We start from the raw sequence: 9,609 nt of genomic DNA, 5'->3' as shown, positions 1-9,609 counted from the left end.
AAATAGATGTATTTAATAGTGTATAGCAAATAATAACAAAAAAATATTTTTTATGAATTTATCAAGTCAAATTTATGGCTATTCAACGACAATATCCCAGACATAATATTCTCCTTACCTTGTAAATTGCTCCTACAACTTTAGTAATATCTGTTATAGTGAATGATGCATCATTATTTACCTAAAATGAAATCTTGCTATCTAACTAAATTTTTTAATGTTGTTGCTCTGTAGCTGAATTTCCCATTCTGAAGTTTGCAAATAACTCTTGCTGAGCATAAAGCCGTAAAGAATTCTTTTGAAAATCAAAAACTAATTGGATGATTTTTTTAAAGCTCCTCAATAATTCACAAAACAAATGGTGCTGTTTTGTTCCTGTAATACATTCTTCATGTAATTTTGATTAATTTCGTTTTGTCTGTATGTCAACCGCAATGATCAAATATTGAACAAGATGTTGGAATGTCCACAATAGCTTTTTTAATACCTCGTTATATGATAAAAAGAGTTGAACGATATCTCCAACCCTTTGCGAATATTTTTCAAGCCCATTTTTTCCCTGAAAGAACAAATACTGGGAAATATATATTATATTGTAAAAATCATAGTTACATACCGTGTTGAGTCATATCAGGTCAACTTAAAAGTAAAAGAGGATAGTTCTCGCATTACAAAACTGAAATGTCAAAATATATATGAGGTAAAGAAAGGGCGGGATGCACGTATTTATTAGAAACAAAAACATTATAGTGCGTTATAATTTTATCAAAAACTATATATACGAAAATAGACAACTTCTACCTAACTTACAACGGCTCCTGTCACAAGTGTTGAAATTCATTATGCAGATCTTTGTACAGGGTAAATTACCCTTTTGTGAAGTTGCTTAATTAAATATTGCCAAAGACTTATCTAACTTTCTAAAATTAAACGATTCATCTAAATTGTGTAAGAAAAGAATTGAGAGAGCCTTGAATCATTATATTCCGCGAAAAAGTTGGAAATTCAATGCTCGAATCTAGTCAATGAGCCTGGTCATATAGTTACGCGGTTTGGAAATATAATATACTTTGCCGTACAGACTGTAGAAATTACGATATATATTAAAATTTTGATAATCACTGTTCGAGATGCTTATGGCTTTTCTAATTATTCAAGACTTCGCATTAGGAACGAATAACCTGGAAACTATTTTTTTTTATTGATTCGGATTGGCGACTTAAATTAAACTTGGCCAGTTAATTGACTCAGCTATTCAGACACATCAAAGGAAAAGAATATTTTTCCAATTGCGACACATGAACAAAGACGAGAATTTGAGGAATGTCAAACTTCTTTAAATAAATGTGTTTCTAGATTTGATTTTACCCTGTGATAATATTTTTCATTATACGCCAGCGTTCTTACCATACGATTATTCCTTGATTAAGTTTGTCTGCATTGAAACGTCACCAAATTATATTATGCCAACACCAAATTAGAAAAGCGCCAACAGACTTACTCAACGTATGAGTCGCTCGCTATACGGAGTCTAGTAGAAATTTACTGCATTGTATACTTTGAAAGTCGATTTTCTGCGATCTTTATTTCGCTTTGCACTTTTTTCATGAACAAAGCATATTGCCTACAGCATATGCGCTCTAGAATGTGCCACTAGCTACCTCATTGCTTCATCCAATACTTCCTTGCAGTATATTGCACCGTGGACATACTTACACGTCAGCAATTACTTTACCTCCTTCTATTCATCTTCACCATCAGACTATATTTGAAATAATAAAAGAACGATACTCAAATAGATGGACACGATAGCCGGTGCTCCTTAAGTATGCGTAACAAGATGGCGGACACCGGAACGTAGTATATGTACCACGTTGGGGTCAGGCCATAATTTTAGGTACAAATACTACGAGAGTATCTTGGCTAGTCCCCTAACTTGAAATAAAACAAAATAAGGAAAATTGGAATAAAATTATGGCCTAACCCTGACCTGATACACATAATTCGTCCCGGTGCCCGCCATATTGGTTTACATACTTCGGGAGTACCGAAGTCGAATACTTAGTCATATATTAGGTGCAAACGTTATGTGGTATATGTGGTCGCCGAGTTCGCCATATTTCATTTTACTTGTATTGTTTTATTTATCGACTGACGATTTGCTTGCTCGTTTTTATTATTTTCCTCCGCGGGACCGCACTCGCTGATTTCTATTCTCTACCCAGGTTTCTACCACCACCATTTTTATGTTTCTTGGCCTGCTGTCATGACCTCCCTTTTTTACCACGACCACCTGTATCGTGTGCTGATCCTGCCCTGCCCTGGTGTATCAGAATCTAGCTTATTCAATAACGTCACGCATGACAACCCACGACTAGGCTAATTAACTCTCAAAAATTACAATACACATACTGGATTGTTTTAAAGGAAGTGTTGGTATAGCTGAATGGAAGTCGTTCATCTGAAACTATCGTTTGCGTTTGCTTTACACTTTTACAGTATTCGTGGAAATAAAATGACATCTCATTTTAGCTCTTGATCATTTTAGTTTTTTCGATAAAAATGCGTAATTGCGAAAAGATGCGTAAGATAATTTGAGAAGTGAATCCGCGAACCAAATTTCTTACGTTCAGTCAGCTTTTTCATCCTTCACAAACAGATTCAAGTTATTATTTGAGTATTTTATTTCAACCGGCCAATATCGAGGTATATGTCGTTTGACTGATTCGAATCTGCCAATTAGTCTAATTCTAAACACTGAGCCCATTGAAAAATCGTCTATGGAAATTACTAAAGTGCAGATATTTCTGTGGTGCCCATTTTCATTATTGCCAGAAGCACCGGATTCTATTACTTAATGCAGTGGTTCCCAATCATTTACGGTAACACGTCCTAGCAGCCACAGCCTGTCGGTACTGAACTATATATGTTTCTTTCTTCTGACAGCATTATCCAAGTCTTCATTACGTTTCATTCCACTGCTCTTGACCTATAAATAATAGACTACAATCTATGAATCTAATTTACAAACGTTATTGCGATTATTTTGCAACTTTGTGATTCTTCCGAAACTATGCCAGCAAAAATTGATCCACTGAAAGTAGGCTACCGTACGATTTGGGCACAGATAGCAAACGTCAGCTTCAATAACAGATGCATCGTATGACATGGAAATTACAAGATTGCAAAAAATCTTAGCCCTCTGCTTCAGGCAAATACTTGCTTCACCTATGTTTGAATATTGTGACAAAAAACAAACATGGGGGGAAAATGTTAGAAGTCTTTCACGTTCATTATTATTCTGGTAATTGTAAATAAAATTGCAAGCTGGTCCATATTTTACACAATGCCATAAGTTTATAAGTTATATATTTCCGTAGTATGTTAACTGGGTTAAGCCATACCTTCATTCAGATTTTCCTTATTTTAGTTATATTTTGAAATCGGGCTGCCTGTTTGGCCAAGTAAAAATACTCCTCAACATAGATTTTTGTCCTTGATGTAAAGTGGCCCAACAATATTAGTTACCTCCATATTTGTACACACACTTCTGGAGCGCCGTTTATGGGGCTTGATCTGGCATTTTAAAACCTTGTGCAAGTTTGAATGCCTGACATTGGGTTAAATAACTATCTTAAGCAGAGACTAAAATTAATTGATTACCATCTCGAAGTAGCATGTTACAGACAAAGTTTCTTTGTTTTATTTTGTATATAATTGACAGGGTTTATTTCAAGATTTCGGTCATTGAGCTTTGTTATTGGGTTGACCGCTCATAAATTACTCCCTTTTTTGAAACAATTTCACCATCTGTTTGTGGGCAGGAATAGGACTGTCGGCGTAAACATAACCCTTTATAGGTCTTTTCTTTTTCTCTCATTCTTGTTTATTTATTATTTTGAATCATTGCCAGTCGGCTGTTTACTATTTATTTAGTGTTAGGAGCTTGATTTATTTTGCATAATTTAATGTTGCTATTGTTTGCATATTTTAGAATAAAGTATGTTTTAACCTGCCTGCTGGGTTGGTCGTAAACTTTAGCAACTCTCAACATTACTATATCCATTTATTGGGCCCTCTACATTGCAAAAATTATTCACAAGTATCTACGATACTGGAATCATTTGTTTTTATCACCACACAATTTTGTTGTTCCATTCATCACATTTACTTGTCGGTATTTCATCGACTGCAATATATTTCAATCATATTCAAAGTGGTGGAGTATTTAATTATCGAAAAATCTGGCAGGTTATACATCAAAGGAAGTTAATAGCGCAAAATATCACCGCCCAACACGTTATAGGCTTCTTGTAGAATGTAGATCTTCATCATAAGTACTAAGTCGCTTATACCCTACATATCATATTGACACACTCTGTTGTATTGCTCAACATATATGTACAAAACTGCGTGTCGAAATTGGTTGGTATAAATTGTCACGTTTCTGGTTTAAACATGGAGATCGTCACCAAAGTGACCCTAGAAAGAAAATTTTCTATAGAAATGATCCCTTGCACAAGTGTACATGCAGAATGAGATATACTTATGGTGGTGTCTCTCTTTTGTCAAATAAAAATTTTATTGGGTCTCCTCAAGCACGACTCTCTCGTCAAATATTTATTTTATCTGATTCTTCCCAAGCACGAAAAACGAATCCCCCCTTTATGGTTTTTAACTTGCTATACTCCGTCATGCTAGTCAGCAATTTCTTTGGTGTATCTACGTTCACCCATGCATGAAGTTACAAAGTAAAACTGACTACGCTCACTCATGCATGGCGTTACAAAGTAAAACTGACCATGCTCACTTATGCATGACGTTACAAAGTAAACTGACTTAGTGCACTCATGCATGACGTTAGAAAGTGAAACTGACCACGCTCACTCATGCATGACGTTAAAAATGTGAACTGACTTCGCTCACTCGTACATGACGTTACAAAGTGAAACTGACTAAGCTCACTCATGCACGAATGACGTTACAAAGTAAAACTGATAACGCTCACCGACGCATGAAGTTTTATATTAAAACTTAGTATGTTACAAGGTAAAACTGACTACGCTCACTCATGCATGATGTTACAAAGTATAACTGACTATGCTCACCCACGCATGAAGCTACAAAGTACGCTCACCCCATGCATGAAGTTACAAAGTACAACCCCATGTATGAAGTTCCAAAGTAAAACTGACTATGCTCACTCATGCATGAAGTTCCAAAGTAAAACTGACTACTCTCACTCATGCATGAAGTTACAAAATGCGTGAAGTAACAAAGTAAAACTGACTATTCTCACTCATGCATGAAGTTACAAAGTAAAACTGACCACGCTCACCCATGCATTAAGTTACAAAGTAAAACTGACTATGCCCACTCATGCATGAAGTTACAAAGTAAAACTGAATATGCTCACTCATGCATGAAGTTCCAAAGTAAAACTGACTACGCTCTCCCATGCACGAAGTTACAAAGTAAAACTGACTACGCTCTCCCATGCATGAAGTTCCAAAGTAAAACTGACTACGCCCTCCCAAGCATGAAGTTACAAAGTAAAACTGACTATGCTCACTCATGCATGAAGTTACAAAGTGAAACTGACTATGCTCACTCATGCATGAAGTTACTAAGTAAAACTGATTCGCTGACCCATGCATGAAGTTACAAAGTAAAACTGACTATGCTCACTCATGCATGAAATTACTAAGTAAAACTGATTCGCTGACCCATGCATGAAGTTACTAAGTAAAACTGACTATGCTCACCCATGCATGAAGTTACAAAGTAAAACTGACTATGCTCAGTCATGCATGAAGTTACAAAGTAAAACTGACTATACTCACTCATGCATGAATTTACAGAGTAAAACTGAATATGCTCTCCCATGCATGAGGTTACTAAGTAAAACTGATTCGCTGACCCATGCATAAAGTTTCAAAGTAGAATGACTATATGCTCAATCATGCATGAAGTTACAAAGTAAAAAAGGACTATGCTCACTCATGCATGAAGTTACAAAGTAAAACTGACTATGCTCACTCATGCATGAAGTTACAAAGTAAAACTGACTACGCTCGCCCATGCAAGAAGTTACAAAGTAAAACTGACTACGCTCACACATGCATGAAGTTACAAAGTAAAAGTGCCTATGCTCACCCATGCATAAAGTTACAAAGTAAAACTGACTATGCTCACTCATGCATGAAGTTACAAAGTAAAACTGACTACGCTCGCCCTCGCAAGAAGGTTACAAAGTAAAACTGTCTACGCTCACTCATGCATGAAGTTACAAAGTAAAACTGACTTGCTCACTTATGCATAAAGTTACAAAGTAAAACAAATTGAACCTAATACGCTTACTTACTCATGCATGACGTTACAAAGTAAAACTGACTACGCTGACTCACGCATGACACTATAAAGTAAAACTGACTATGCTCACTCATGCATGAAGTAACAAAGTATAACCGACTACGCTCACCCATGCATGAAGTTCCAAAGTAAAACTAACTACGCCCTCCCATGCATGACGTTACAAAGTAAAACTGACTATGCTCACTCATGCATGAAGTTACAAAGTAAAACTGACTATGCTCACTCATGCATGAAGTTACTAAGTGAAACTGATTCGCTGACCCATGCATGAAGTTACAAAGTAAAACTGACTATGCTCACTCATGCATGAAGTTACTAAGTAAAACTGACTATGCTCACCCATGCATGAAGTTACAAAGTAAAACTGACTATGCTCACTCATGCAAGAAGTTACAAAGTAAAACTGACTATGCTCACTCATGCATGAAGTTACAAAGTAAAACTGACTACGCTCGCCCATGCAAGAAGTTACAAAGTAAAACTGACTACGCTCACCCATGCATGAAGTTACGAAGTCAAACTGACTTGCTCACTTATGCATGAAGTTACAAAGTAAAACTGATTGAACCTAATACGCTTACTTACTCATGCATGACGTTACAAAGTAAAACTGACTACGCTGACTCGCGCATGACGCTATAAAGTAAAACTGACTACGCTCACTCATGCATTAAGTTACAAAGTAGAACCGGCTACGCTCACCTATGAATGACATAACATTGTAAAATTGACTACGCTCAGCTATGTATGACGTTACAAAGTAAAACTGACTATGCTCACTCATGCAAGAAGTTACAAAGTAAAACTGATTACGCTCGCCCATGTATGAAGTTACAAAGTAAAACTGACTATGCTCACTCATGCATGAAGTTACAAAGTAAAACTGACTACGCTCGCCCATGCAAGAAGTTACAAAGTAAAACTGACTACGCTCACCCATGCATGAAGTTACGAAGTCAAACTGACTTGCTCACTTATGCATGAAGTTACAAAGTAAAACTGATTGAACCTAATACGCTTACTTACTCATGCATGACGTTACAAAGTAAAACTGACTACGCTGACTCGCGCATGACGCTATAAAGTAAAACTGACTACGCTCACTCATGCATTAAGTTACAAAGTAGAACCGGCTACGCTCACCTATGAATGACATAACATTGTAAAATTGACTACGCTCAGCTATGTATGACGTTACAAAGTAAAAATGACTATGCTCACCCATGCACTCATGCACGACGTTACAAAGTAAAACTGACTACGCTCACTATATGTTACAAAGTAAAATTGACGGAATCTGACTACATTCATCTATGCATGAAGGGATGTTCACTCATGCATGAAGTTACATAGTAAAACTCTCACCCATTCATGAAGTTGCAAAACTGCTATGCATGAAGTTGCAAAGTAAAACTAACTATGCTCACCCACGTTTCAAAGTAACACTGACTATGCTCACCACCCATGCATGAAGTTGCAAAGTAAAATTCACCCATTTTCTTGGAGACCTTTCAATGCATTTCTTTTTGTAGTCTTTCGGGAACCCTCATCAATTGCGAAGTTATATTATTTGTCTAATATAGACAATTGCTGGGTAGGTTTATATAATTAAATAGCCCGACTAGATCTGCCATTTCGATACGGAATAGAACAAAACAGTCAAAATCGTTATTTTATTGAACAGATCTATTTTTTCATTTATTATATATATGCAAAATATAACTAAAACATATTGCAAAGTAAGTGCAGTAGTCACATATTTAATGAAATAATAAGTAATATATATTCATTGCAAATAGTAACATTGTATTTTTTAATAATTAAAATGAAAAAGTATTTTCTAACTTGTCAAAATAAAATACCGATCTTCCATGTGGACCCAAGAGGTGTCGGTTTTTCCACTCGTTAGGACTTGTTGATGGGGTCCTATCGCGCTCCAGAAAAATCTGAAACGCCCTATGCCCATATTTAAATTCCAAACGAATTTACTAATTTGGGAAACAAGACTTTACCAATATTATAAAAACCCAGTCATTAATGCATTATATTACACCTTATCGTGATTGTCTTCACAGATATTGTTCGGCTTCTTCTATTTCTTGGTAAGTAATCTTCTGAAAAAAATATCATTTAATAAAATATTCAATAAAATCGAACTTATTAATAAAATTCACCTAATTGAACTTCTTATCATAAAAAATATCTAAGCCTGAAAAATTTGGTAAAAATATTTACATGTAATTTGTAGATTTTCCATGTATCCGTCTTTTCTTAATTTTTCCAGTCCCTTCATAGTTCTGTGCCTGAGAAGCTAGAATATTATTAAAAATATCTAAGCCTAATAAAAACCCTATTTTTCCTAATGGCGGGAATGGGTCTAAATCTATCTATAACAAATAAAATGTTAATAGTGAAAAAGCCATGGCGATCTCTGTTAATTAATACTTTTCTTCTTTTGTCGGTGTAACACTATCTTGTTTCCTGTTGAAAATATCTCTAAAATAGAAGAGAAAATAATGATTATTACAAATAAAATAGGCAAATATGGATACAGCATATTATCAAAAAAAGCTTTATTAATAAATATTCAATAATAATAATAACATATTTACCGGTATTTTAGATTTGTCTCAGGTTCCGTCTTTTTTCAATTTTTTCAGTGCCTTCAAAATTCTGTGCCTGAGAAGCTAAGATAACAGTAACAATATCTAAGCCTAATGAAATTAGTAAAAATATTTACAGGTAATTTGCAGATTTTCCTTGTATCCGTCTTTTCCTAATTTTTCCAGTCCCTTCATAGTTCTGTGCCTGAGAAGCTAGAATAACAATAAAAATATCTAAGCCTAAAAAAACCCTATTTTTCCTAATGGCGGGAATGGGTCTAAATCTATCTATAACAAATAAAATGTTTAAAGTAAAAAAGCCATGGCGATCCTTGTTAATACTTTTCTTCTTTTGTCTGTGTCACAATATCTTGTTTCCTGTTGAAAATATCTCTAAAATAGAAGAGAAAATGATGATTATGACAAATAAGATAGGCAAATATGGATACAGCATATTACTAAAAAAGCTTTAATAATAAATATTCAATAATAATAATAATAATAACATATTTACCGGTATTTTGGATTTGTTTCAGGTTCCGTCTTTTTTCAGTTTCTTCAGTGCCTTCAAAATTCTGTGCCTGAGAAGCTAAGATAATATTAACAATATCTAAGCCTAATAAAATTGGTA

This window comes from Styela clava, chromosome 11 (genome assembly GCF_964204865.1).
Source record: "Styela clava chromosome 11, kaStyClav1.hap1.2, whole genome shotgun sequence".
Taxonomy (NCBI): domain Eukaryota; kingdom Metazoa; phylum Chordata; class Ascidiacea; order Stolidobranchia; family Styelidae; genus Styela; species Styela clava.
This window is presented reverse-complemented; position numbering follows the sequence as displayed.